This window comes from Equus quagga, chromosome 1 (genome assembly GCF_021613505.1).
Source record: "Equus quagga isolate Etosha38 chromosome 1, UCLA_HA_Equagga_1.0, whole genome shotgun sequence".
Taxonomy (NCBI): Eukaryota; Metazoa; Chordata; class Mammalia; order Perissodactyla; family Equidae; genus Equus; species Equus quagga.
In genome coordinates, this window is record NC_060267.1 from 96,112,958 (window position 1) to 96,126,107 (window position 13,150).

A 13,150-nucleotide genomic window follows, 5' to 3' on the forward strand; every position below is an offset into this window, starting at 1 on the left:
AAAAAAAAAACAGAGGCTAGCCGCATAGCATAGTGGTTAACTTCAGCGTGCCCCACTTCAGCAGCTCGGGTTCTCAGGTTCGGATCCTGGGCACAGACATGGCACCGCTCATCAGGCCATGCTGAGGTGGTGTCCCACACAGCACAACCAGAGGGACTCACAACTATAATATACAACTGTGTACGGGGGCTTTGGGGAGAAGAGAAAGAAAAAATATAAGATTGGCAACAGATGTTAGCTCAGATGCCAATCTTTAAAAAAAAATTAGACAATAAATGAAATAGAGACTAAAAAAACAGTGCAAAGGGCCAACAAAACTAAGAGTTGGTTCTTTGAGAAGATAAACAAAACTGACAAACCCTTAGCCAGATTCACGAAGAAAAAAAGAGAGAAGGCTCAAATAAATAAAATTTAAAATGAGAGAGGAGAAATGACAATGGATACCACAGAAATACAAAGGATTATAAGAGAACACTATGAAAAACTATATGCCAACAAATTTGACAACCTAGAATAAATGGACAAATTCTTAGATTCGTACAACCTCCCAAAACTGAATCAAGAAAAAAATAGAGAATCTGAATAGACCAATCACAAGTAAAGAGATTGAAACAGTAATCAAAAACCTCCCCAAAATGCCATACACAAAAATTAACTCAAAATGGATTAAAGACTTGAGTGAAAGACCTGAAACCATAAAACTCCTAGAAGAAAATATAGGCAGTATGCTCTTTGACATTGGTCTTAGCAGCATCTTTTCGAATACCATGTCTACTCAGGCAAGGGAAACAAAAGAAAAAATAAACAAATGGGACTACACCGGACTAAAAACCTTCTGCAAGGCAAAGGAAACCAGGAACAAAATGAAAAGACAACCCACCAACTGGAAGAAGATATTTGCAAATCATATATCTGACAAGGGGTTAATTTCCAAAATATATAAAGAACTCATACAACTCAACAACAAAAGACAAACAACCCGATCAAAAAATGGGCAGAGGATATGAACAGAAGATACACAGATGGCCAACAGGCACATGAAAAGATGTTCAACATCACTAACTATTAGGGAAATGCAAGTCAAAACTACAATAAGATATCACCTTATACCCATTAGAATGGCTATAAATAAAAGACAAGTAATAAGTGTTGGGGAGGATGTGGAGAAAAGGGAACCCTCGTACACAGCAGGTGGGAATGCAACTGGTGCAGCCACTATGGAAAACAGTATGGAGATTTCTCAGAAAATTAAAAATAGAAATACTATATGATCCAGCTATCCCACTACTGGGTATTTATTCATCAACCATTCAAAGAGACTTACACACCCCTATGTTCACTGCAGCATTATTCACAATAGCCAAGATGTGGAAGCAACCCAGGTGCCCATCGACTGATGAATGAATAAAGAAGATGTGGTGTATACATACAATGGAATACTACGCAGCCATAAAAAGACAAAATCATCCCATTTGCAACAACATGGATGGTCCTTGAGGGCATTACGTTAAGCGAAATAAGCCACACAGAGAAAGACAAACACCGTATGATTTCACTCACATGGAAGATAGACACATGGACAAAGAGAACAGTTTAGTGGTCACCAGAGGGGAAAGGGGGTTGGAGGTGGGCAAAAGGGATAAGGCATAAGTATGGTGACGGATAAAAACTAGACTATTGCTGGTGAGCAGGATGCAGTCTACACAGAAACTGATCTGTAATAATGTACACCTGAAATTGCACAGTGTTATAAACCAGCATGACCTCAATAAAGTAAAAGAATAAATACAAAAAAAAAAAGAAGATGGGCCACACCTTGTGCTGCTCAGGTTGTCACAGTCCAGGTGTGCCCAGACCTGCCCCCGAGTGCTCACCTCCAGGGACGTCATGGCCCCCAGGCTGAGGGGACGGTGCTCTTACTCAGCCTTGTGAGGTAGAGCCCCCACCGATTGGTGGGCGCTGGGCAGGCGTCACTGCTGGATGGCAGCTGACTTTGTTTCCCTCTCAGTTCCCTTGGGGAGAGCGGGTGAGGGAAGGAGCGGGCCTTCGCCCTGAGTGCCTCGGGCACTGTCCCTGCACTGAGACCCCAGTGCTGCAGGGTTGGGTGGGCGTGCAACAGGGGCAGGCCTGGCCCTCCTAAGCAACTCTTTGCCCAGGGCTGCCCAGGTAAGCTGAGTCTTAACGCCCCAGCCGTGCCTGAGGGCAGCCAAGCCCATGGTATCAACCAGCCTGATGTGAACGATGCAGAGGAGGTGGCTGCTCCAAAACTGGGACCACAGTTATTTTTCTTGCCCGGCAAACAACTGTGAAAATTAATAAAGGGGAAGCTCGCTAAAGTGGAGTGCAGAGACCAGAAGGGGAGCTCTCGGCAGTCCCACTCTATGTCAGTTACAGACCCCAACAGAAGGATCAGAAAACTAGAATTTCCTAGTTTCACCCCAGGAAAGAATCATCAATCACAGGCCCCAACAGGAAAGCTGGAGGGCTTCTCCTGCGAGAATCCACACCCCCAGCAGCCCAGCCAGTGAGAAGCCGTCACCACCCTGCGCCCTCGCTCTCCTCCAAGAGGCAACAGAGTTTCCTTCAAACAACCCCTCCCAGCTTTCTCCTTTTTCTCTACAAAGTAATGCTCCTCTCCTGCGTTTGCTGCACTTGCCTGTGGTTTAGCTGCAGCTTGCTTGCCCCTCGAGTTGCGGTTCCTCTGCCCTTGCCAAATAAACCCATCTGGCTGGGAAAATAACTGGCTGTGTTATTTTTAGGGTCAACACACTCATGGGACACCTCCTGGGGCAGAGGCAGAACCCGACATAGATTCCCCACGGGGTGCTCCCCACTCATGGGGGGAGGAAGAGAGGCCCTGCTAAGGGTCGAGGAAAGCCATGGCCACAGAGAGGCCCCCTCCTCCCCTCTCAGAAGGAGGCAGAGAGGGAGGCAGGGACACCCTGGGCATTGCCGGCTGCTCCTGGTGAGAGGTGGGGAGGGGACACAGGCTCCCATGAGCCAGGACCCACAAGCTTTGTGGAGGGGTGAGCTCCCCACCCAGACTGGCTGAAGGACAACTGCCCAGGAGGTGGGAACCAAAGCTTCTCCAAGTGCCCTTCACCAGAGAGGCCCAATTGATGGGGACGGTGCCAGGCCAGGAGGGGCCTCGGGGCAGCAGCAGGCTCGCCTGCATGCCACGCTCAGGGCACAGGCCACCGCCAGCCTGGCATGGGCGCTGGGGGTGAGCTGGGATTTGCCCGGCGGCCTGTGCCTCCTCCCCGCCCAGCAGCATGGCAGCACACCAGGAAGGTTGGGGGCGCAGGTGGTGGGCTGCCATCCCACCAGGTAGAACCTTCCTGGTCCCAGCCCGCAGGAGGGCCTCCCTGGGATCCGAGCCCTGCGGGGAAGAGGGTGGGGATCAGGGGCTGGCTGGAGCTCAGTGCCCCCAGCGCAGCCTCGGACCCAACGCTTCCCCTCTGAGTGAGCTCTTGCTCACTCCTGCTCACCAGCCCCCAGGAGCTGCCCAGCTCCCGCCCACTCAGTTCTCCTCCTAAGCCCAGAGCCCTGTCCTCCTCCCGTGCACTCCCCACGGCTTCACTCGGCCAGGGCCGCCCGTCTGTCTCTCCAGGCCCAGCCCTGGACCCATGGAATGTGGCCCAGTTCAGAGGCAGAGGTCAAGTTCCTGGCACACTCCTTGCCCCTGAGGGTATTTCTTAATGCAAGACCTCTGTCCTCAGAAAAGGAGAAAGAACCTCCGGGTCTTCCCTCCCTCCACCTGCTGACCACAGAGGAAGCCCGAATTATGTGGACAAGTCAAGGACCTCCTTGCCCCTGCCCAGTTGGGCTCAGCCATGGGGAGCCCCACCCTAAGGTCGCTGGTCTCTTGGGGGGCCTCATCTACACAGTTCTCCTCTGTATTCTGGAACATGCCCTGCCCTCCACCCTTTGACCTGGGGGCGGTCAGCCCTGCTGCTCTGGGCCCTGGGTCCCCGCCCTGGCTGTCGGGGTTCCCCTATACCCCACCCATAAATAGTCTCTTTGTAAACAAACACCCCACTTTCTCCTAATATGAGTGTGCCCTCCATGTCCCTCCAGGAAATGGGTCAGGCTGGGCTGATGTTGGAAAAGCAGCTCATCAATTTTTTCTTTCAGTGATAATCCTAAAAAAAACACATTATCCTAAAGACTTCAACTGTCCCTGAATTATCTGTAAGTTTTATGGAATTCCAATTTTAAAATTTTAACAAGAAAAAAATTGTTCTGATTTCATATGAAAAACCTAAAAAATTCCACAAAGGAAAAGTAGAAACAGACAACTAGTTCTATGAGACCCGAAAACCTGTGGTAAAATTATGGCCAGTAAGAATATGGTATGTTTTATACATATAACAATGGAAGAATCTAGAAAAATGAGAATAGACACAAATGACATGGGCATTCAGCCTATGATGAAGGAGATGTTTCAAATCTGTGGAGAAAAGACTAAATACACAATAAATAAAACTGTCACCACTAGGGACCATTTAGAAAACACACCCGCAGCTAGACCACTACCTCACTCCTTACGTCAAAATAAATTCCAGACGGATCAAAGATTTCCACATAAAAATGAAATTGTAACAATGCTGGTAGAAAAAATTTAGTTTGAAATGTACCAAGGCTAAGAAAATCAGAAAAAGTAAAATAGATAAAGCTTGATCAATATTCTATAAGAATATTTAGAATATCTTTTTAATAACAAAAAATGTAAAAGAAATTGCAACAGTGGAAATAAATGCAGACCGCCCAATGAGAACAAGCAGGCCTCCAGGTGGCTGGTTAGGGGGCGTATCTGGCTTTCTCCAGTTGGTCCCAAGGTGGAGGCAGGGACAGAAATTAGGGAGCTTCTCAGTTATTGGCCAAGTCCTGGCCACTTGCACTCGTAGTCACAGGGTTGATGGGCCTCCCCCACGTGCCCTGCACTGTCCGTCACGGGCTGCCCCTGCCACCTCCTCTCCTCATCTCCCTGCCCCACGGCTGTAGGATCCGACCAAGGACTGACCTATTTGCTGTCTCAGGTCAGGTGGGGACAGTCCTGACCTCTCCTCCTCTTCAGGTCAGCATGACTTGCCACATCCCATCGAGAAGCACCCCCTTTAACCTCAGCAGACCTTGTCACCGCTGTGGCCAACAGAATACAGCAGGAGGGATGCTGGGCCAGGTCTGGGAGCAGCCCCAAGCTGGCCTGGACACCACCACCTCCTGTGTCTTGGAAGTCAACCGCCAAACAAGAAGAGAAGCTCGGAGGCGGCCACAAGGAAGCCCAAGCAGCCGCATGGGGAGGCCACCACGTGGACGCCCCGGTTTGCCGCCCAGCTGAGCTCCCGGCCAACAGCTAACATTAACGGCCAGCCTCTTCCTGCAGTTGAACTGATCCCAAAATTCAGTGAAGCCCAAGACAAAACAAATGCTGCTGCTGGTTTCTCCATCTCAGATGTTCCTGAGCACTCGGGCTCGATTCCACCCCTTTAGCTCTGGGTGTTGTCATCTGGGGTCAGGATCGACTCCCAGAGTGAACAGGGCAGAATCCAGCATGAATGCTGAGGAATATCCAGGGACGTGGGCGGGAGACAGGAGGAGTGGGTCCCAGGAGGATACAAAGAGAAGGAGCCGGCACAGGTGACACTGCCACACCCAGCCCCCCGGACTCTGGCCCTGGCCCTGGTCCCAGCTCTGGAGAGAGGCACGCTTCAGCTGCAGACTGCTTTTCTGGGCAGGACAGAGAGCCCACAGGAGCTCCCCAGGGTCAGCAGCCATGGGGTCCCTCACAGAGAGCCCTCTCCCCCCTTGGTGCCAGAGGAGACAGTCATGAGCACAGGCAGCCCCGTGGAGCTGACTCACCTGGCTGAAGGGGGCCAGGCAGCAGGGGCCCTCCTTGCTGGTTCTCCCTCACAGCTGCGCCCCCCCTACCCCACACACCAAGGGCCAGGCCAAATTCCAATTCCCACCTATCGCCACAGGGGGGCGCACAGAGCCCACCCCACCCACACTGCCCGCAGGTTGGGGAGACCCCAGGGCAAGGCAGAGATGGGGCCCAGAAACCCTCACATGTCTGGGTGTCCAGGAAAGGAGCTGGGGTGCTCTAACCCACTCCCTGCCCCACCTCGGGCTGCTGGGTCCACAGCCTCTGCCCCCTTGGGGCATGGCCACCGGACAACTGCAGACCCCGCCAGCACAGGGCCTCCATCAGGAGCTCTGGAAGCAGCAGCTGCCAGAGGCCAGCCAGAACCAGGCGGACCCCAAGCAGGGAGAGCCTAGGGGCAGAGAGTTCTGCTGGCTGCAGGGTGGGCAGCTCTGCTGCACCCTGGGGGCGCCTCTGCAGGGGACTCCGTGTGCGGCTCTGTCGCCACCCCCACCTGGGATCCACAACCAGGCAGCTTCGCTGACTCCTGTCCCTTGGTCCTCATCAGCACCCTGCTCACTGGCGGTAATGTGTGCAGCGGGCAGGACGTGGGCCCGGAAGGACGCAGGCCCTGCAGGACTGGCTCGAGTCCCAGCTCCCCCATTGCCCAGCAGCAAGGCCCTCTGTGCCCAGCTCCTCTCGCTAAACCTAGGGCGGGATGTCATGCACTGGATGGCAGGCTGCTAAGAGCTCTCAGCACTGCCAGCACTTGCTGGGGCTCAGGACCAAGGGCTACACTTCCAGCCTCGAGTGAGCCTCTGGCTTTGGGGATCCTGCTGTGTGCTGGGCCTCCAGGTTTGTCGGGGCAGCCTCACTAAGAATGAGAATGAGGAGAGGAGGAAGAGAAGGGGAGGGGGAGGAGAGGAAGGGGGCAGAGGAAGCCAAGGAGGGGGGAAGGGAAGAGTGAGAAAGGGGGAGGGGTGAGGGAGAAGGGAGGGGGGAGGAGGAGAATGGGGGAGGGAGAGGAGGGGGAAGGGGAGCAGGAGGGAAAGAGGGCGGGGTTGGGGAGGGTGCCCTCACGTCCTCACATCTGAGCCAGCATCCACTGAGCACAGCCTGTATCCAGCTGCCTGTGATTCTGGGAAGGGCCGTGGGTGGGTGGGGGTGGGGATGGGGGTGCTGTGCCCGTCTGTTGGAGAGGACACTGGGGCACAGACTGCAGATGGCCGAGGCAGAGGAAGTGCTGTGTTTGCACTTGACCTGGGTTCCATTTCTGTGGAGAAAAGCTGAGCTGTGAGGAATGGGAGGCCCAACCAGGCTGGAGCAGGGCGCAGCCGGGTAGGGGAGGGGCCACCCCTGCTCCTCACTAGCCAGCAGGGCGCCTTGGGGACCCAGGTCTGGAACCAGGGAGTGGTGTGTGCAGAGGAATGGGGTGGCCTGCCCTCTGGACCCTGGTGCCTCTATTCTGTCTCTCCCCATCCCGGGCCCTGGGCCAGGTGGGAGGCACCTGTCCAGGTGAGAGGGGCCTGCTGGGATATGTCAGCTCACACACATGCACACACACACACACCGCACGTACACACAGGCATAAGCACACCCTGCAGTGTGGAGGCATGCAAGGCAGGTGGTGGGGAGGGTGGGAGAATGGGGTGTGGGCTGGCACAGGATGCACTGGCCTGCAGCCCACCCTCCCCTGCTGTGTGCAGAAGTAAAGATCGTGGGTCTGGGGGCCCCGGACAAAACGACCATCCTCCAAGTTTGCCCTGGCTCTCCTGGCCTGCCCGGGGCCCAAAGGGGAATCGGGCGCCCCTGGTGGGAGAGGTGGGTGCCTGGCTCCGTGGAGTGGGCAGTGGGGAGTTTCTGCCTCCTCTCTTGCCCAGGGGATGGGGTCCAATCGAGTCATTGTGTTTGCAGGAGAGCGGGGCCTCCCAGGCAGCCCAGGGAAGATGGGGTCAGCCCGGGAGCAAAGGTAACAGGACAGCCCAGGGGCCTCTCTGCCCAGGGTCTGGCAGGATGCAGGAGAGCAGGGCGGCTGCACCTGTCCTCCACACCCTCCTCCACCCAGGCTCTGGGCAGCTCCATCCCCCCACCCACTTCCCAGTAGGCAAGGTGCTCACGGGTCCACACCCACACGTGGGTACACACTTGGGGGCACCATAGGCATGCCCAAACGGCCTGCAGGGGCGGAGGGGGTGGCGCTCCTGCTGCCGGCACCCAGCCCCCCAGCAGGGCCTGCACTGTGAGACACGCCCCTTCCACCCACCGGAGAGCCAGGAGCTCCCAGGACCCCCGGAGTCAGAGGTGAGCCTGATGGCCAAGGCTACTCCCAGGAGGGGACAGAAGGGGGCATCCAGGTGGAGAGATCTTGGGTTGAGGTCTCATGGACTCCAGCGGGGGCCTTGAGGACAGAGAAGGGACGACCCCTTCTAGCCTGTGTGGCAGCACCACCCCAGAGCTTTCTAAGGCATCCAGAGGCACAACCCTGGAGGGGCCTGCAGCCTGCCCCATGACCCATGCCCAGGCCTCACTCTGCACGTCAGAGTGCTGGGGGGCTCACAGCCCAGACAGGAGGCCGGGTGCAGGGGTGGGGGCAGAGGCAAGACAGAAGGCTCTGGTGGGGGGAGCCAGCTCCAGGGACCAAGCTGGCACCCTGTCTCTCTCCAGGGGAGAAAGGCGCCAAGGGGGCTGCGGCCTCGCTTGCTGAGAACATTCCCAGACTCGAGTCTCCTAGAAAGTTCCAGCATTCCTCACCTTGCCGTCCAAGGTCCCGGGACCCCTGTGGGTGGGCTCACAACAGGAGGAGAACAGAAGGGCCCCAGGTCCCAAGGAGACCCTGCAGGGAGGGCTCACATCCACCCACCCACCAGCCCAGCCTCGGGGCCAAACTTATCTGAGGAGTCCTGGGGGCCAGCACCGTGACCTGGTCCTGACTCTGGGGAGGGTCACAGAGAGCCAGAGGGTGGCCAGAGGCCCCCAGGGGAGCCTAGAGCAGGCAGGGGCAGGGGGAGGACGGTGCTGATGGGGGCCTGGCAGCCACTCCGTGCAGGGGTAGGGGTGGGATTTGGGGTGTAGATCCTGGGGGTGCCCCAGGGGGCAAGCGTCTGTGGAGGGGAGGGGACAAAGAGAAAGGCACCCGTGTCTCCTGCCCAGGGGAGAAGGAGCTGTCGGATGTGCTGTGCCAGCAAGGTGAGTGACCCCAGCCCCTGCCCACCCCCCACATGCCCAGAGGGCCTGCCCTGGCCTTCCACTTTTGCCCACCCAACCACCAGGCAAGCCCGACCCTCCCCAAGCTGGGACCTTGTCCCTCGAGCGCACCCCCACTCCCTTCCTTGCCTCACAGGGACCCAGAGCTGCGAGGACGTGCTGGCCCAGGGGGGGCTCCCTGACCAGCTGGTACACCATCTACCTCCCCAACTGCCAGCTGCTGACTGTGCTCTGCGACATGGACGTGGACAGGGATGCTGGACCGTGAGAGGGGAGCCTGCATGGGACACTCGAGGCTGGCTCGCTGCAGCCAGACTGCAGACAGCAGAACGGCCAGAGAAAAGGCAGCACCTCTGAGCAGGAGAGCCTGAGCATGCGTGGCCCGGAATCCACCCCAGAGCGTGGGGGTGGCGTGGGTGGGCCCCACAGCCTCCTGGTGCACCTGGCAGAGCCCTCCTCCCTGAGCATCCACGCTGCCTGCCTGGCACTCGCCTGTGCCACCCGTTCTCAGCGTTGCATCCCTCTCCAGTAGCAGTTCTTCCACACGGGGAGGGGCGGGACGTGGGGGGCAAGTATGCAGGACCTGGGCCCACGCCCCTGACAGTCCCTGCTCCTCAAGATCCCAGACTCTCGCCCCACAGGTGTTTCAGTGACATGTGGATGGCTCCGTGAATTTCTTCCAGGACTGGGAGTCCTACAAAGGAGGCTTCGGCCCCCGGGCACAGAGTAATGGCTGGGCAGTGACCACCTGCACTGGCTCACAGCTGGAGGTGAGGAGGGTGGAGCCCTGGGCCTCACCCTTCCCTCCGCCTTCTTCCCCGCGTGCAGCCAGGGAACCAGGAGCTCTGGGTGGACCTGAAGGATTTTGAAGGTGGAGCCTCTTTCGCCAAATGCAGCTCCTTCCGGGTGTCAGGAGAAGAGGAGAAATACAACCTAGTCCTGGGGCCATTTCTCAGGGGGACTGCAGGTAGTTCCACAGGAAAGCTTGAGGTCCTTGTCGGAGGGGCGTGGAAGGGGTCCCGCAAGCTGTGCCCTGCCTAGCCCGGGCTGGGGCTTTGCTGGGCCTGGGGAGCCGAGGAGGCCAGTCTTTCCCAGGAGACTCCTTGGGGAATCACAGGAACATGCTGTTCACAACCCATGACCAGGACAATGACAGCAACAGCCAATACAATTGCGCATCCCTGTTCAAGGGGGCTTGGTGGTACTATGACTGCCATCAGTCCAACCTCAATGGCCCATACCTGCCCGGCGCCCACAGGAGTTACGCAGAGAGCATTAACCAGCAGTCCAGCCAGGCCACTGTTACTCCTACGAGGTCTCAGAGATGAAGACCTGCTTACAGCAACCACCTCCCACCCCCACCCCACAACCACATCCAGGCCACGTGGGGACACTGATGGACAGTCCCCAGGCCAAAGCTCTCTGCGCCGGGCTCCCCCGCCTCCCCAGACACTGCCCACAACCCCTCCGCCTGCACCATCGGGCACATGGGTGCAAGGACACGGCATACCTGCGCTAATAAAGGTTGGAGAAGAAAGTATGCAGCCCCAAGAATTCCCTCAGAGGGCCTGCTGGTGGCCGAGGCCAGGGAGGCGCTTGGCAGGTGGAGGGAGGGCCCAGGTATCCCTGCGGCCTGCAGGTCCAGACCCAGAGGGCCACCAAGACCACCTTGACCTCCAGCATCACTTCCCAGAGCACCATGGAGGAGGAAGCAGCCACAGCATCCTAGGGCATCCTGTGAGAGACCCACACAGCTGCAGATGGAGGGGCTGGGGGGCCCCTGTGGGAGACGGAACCGCAGCCCAGCTCACCCCCACCCACCCCCACAGCCCCAAGCACACCCTGGACAGAAGGGTACAGTGAGGGTCTCAAAGGCTTGGTGTCCCCCGCCCCCACAGCCTCTTCCGGGGCTACAGACCCCCCACAGCCTCTTCTGGGGCTGCAGGGTGGTGTGGCCAGCTCTGGGTACAGGCTCAGGGTGCCAGGAGGCTAGGAGGGCAGGTGGAGGGAGGGTGACCTCAGGAACCCTGGAGAGGACAGCAGGCTGGATGGTGGCCCTGCTGATGGGGTGGAAGGGCAGATGGCCCCCGCAGCCATCTGGGACTCGGCCTAAAGGAGCTCAGGGGCCGCTGGGGAGACACAAGGGGAACCTGAGGCCCAGAGGGGTCTGGGGCTTGGCTGAGACCACCCCCTGCTCACTCTCAAGAGCCAAAGCTGACCAAGAAGCTTCCCTCCTGCCCGGAGGGAGCTGAGGGTGAGAAGGAGTGCACCCTGGGTGGAGTCCACCACATGACCACCAGCAGAGCCTCCTCAGAGCACCAGCCAAGCCGGAGGGCCCTTTCTGGAGCAGGAAATCAATGCCGCCTCTCCAAGGGAGGCCTCCAGCTTTTGATAATGGTGGCCAGTTCAACCCAGGCCAGGAGCAAGAAGCAAGGAGCTGGCTGAAAATGGAACTACCGAGAGCCCCAGGGGCAGTGCTCAGGCCATCCAGCCAACCAGGCCCCAGAGTTCAGAGCTCTCTCCATCTGCCTGATCCTCTGCTGAGCACAGCACCAAGGCCGATGGGGAGGTGCAGGGCCACAGCGGGAAGTACAGCGGGTGAGGGCCGAGGCTCGGGAGGTGGAGGTCGGCAGCACCTTGGGCTCCCTGTGACACCCACCATCTGCTGACTGGGCCCTCTCAGACCATGACCTGAGGATGGGGTGACACCTATCTGGGGAAGGAGGACCAAGGCCCCCTGGGCCCTGTGGAAGGGGGGTGCTGTGTGCCCTTGAATCCAGGCTTGGCACCCAGTAGGCCACACAGTGAAAGGAAGGGACTCCCCATTCCTCGCCCTGTAGGCCGGCCCCTGGGCCCCTTCCTCATCTCCCCCATCTCCTCATCACCCTGAGTCTCCCTCTATCACCCTACATTTCCCCCATCTCCCCGAGTCTTCCTGACATCCCGCCGTCTCCCCCTTGCCCCGCGAACATCCCGCCAGTGCCCACATTGGGGCGGGGTGGGGGGGGGGCGTAGTATATGTTTTACTTCGGGAGCATCTGCACTGCTTTAATTTTTGTACAGAATGTTTATTATTTTCATTGACAAGCAATAATGAATTTTTTTTTAAGAAAGCATTTTAACAACCAGGAGTTTAAAGCATCTACCAAAGTTCAGGGCTAATAATAACCCTAATTGTTCAGTGGCCCCAGTCCAGGGCCTTGGTGGCCTGATTCTCCGTGGTGGCCTCTCCTTCCCCGTCCTCCCAAATCCTGAACTCGTGGAAAGTACAGCACCAGCCTTCCCTCAGCCACCCCCCTGCTCTGGGCCTCTCCCGTCTCACTCCTCGAAGACGCTTAGGAGCTGGCTCACGGCCTCCCTCCCTCATTGCTGCCTGGGCAACCCCGACATCCAGGTGGGCCACCCACCCAGCCCCTGCCCCCACATCCCTGTCTCCTTAGCCCCAAGGTTGGTTCCGACGTCCCACCTAGCCTCCCACTCCCGTGGTCACTGTCATGCCACTGTGTCCACCTCTGAAGCCTCGGTGTCCAGGCTTCTTCCCTGGCTACTTCACCACTTGTCCCTCCAAGTCACTTCTTACTGTCCCCACTCCAGCAATGTTTCAACCCACTGGGGGCTCCCATCCACTGACCCTTGACCTTGGCATCACTCCCCTTGTCTTCCCTTCCTTCCTTAGCCAGCTGAAATGCCACTCTCAGTCCCACCCAGCAGTTCACATTTGAGGGTCCTCTTCCAGGACCTCTGCGGCAGTCTCTCCCTCTGAGCAGCTCCTCGGGGGTGCACCCCACACATGCCCTGGCCCCTCTACTCTCCTCCCCATTTTGTTTTCCCGGGTCTGTCCAGCTGTCTGCTCTATGAGGGTAGAGGCTCTGACTCCTCCGTGGGACCCCCAGCGCCTAGCACAGAAAAGGCTCGAAGTATGGGCTTATAGCATTTTTGGAATTAATTTGATAGATAATCATCCAATACATCAGCACTCCGTGGTCGTTTCCAAGAGATTTAATCCCTTAAACAAAGCCTCACCCCAACATACAACGATAACAATAATTATCACGCATCTGCCTGCATGTTAACGAGGAAGGC

The 13,150-nt window shown here is 57.3% G+C and overlaps 1 pseudogene; it reads left to right on the plus strand.

Moving 5' to 3' along the window:
• Positions 1–6,163: 6,163 nt before the first annotated feature.
• Positions 6,164–11,669, plus strand: LOC124250025 (ficolin-1-like; annotated as a pseudogene).
• Positions 11,670–13,150: the final 1,481 nt, after the last annotated feature.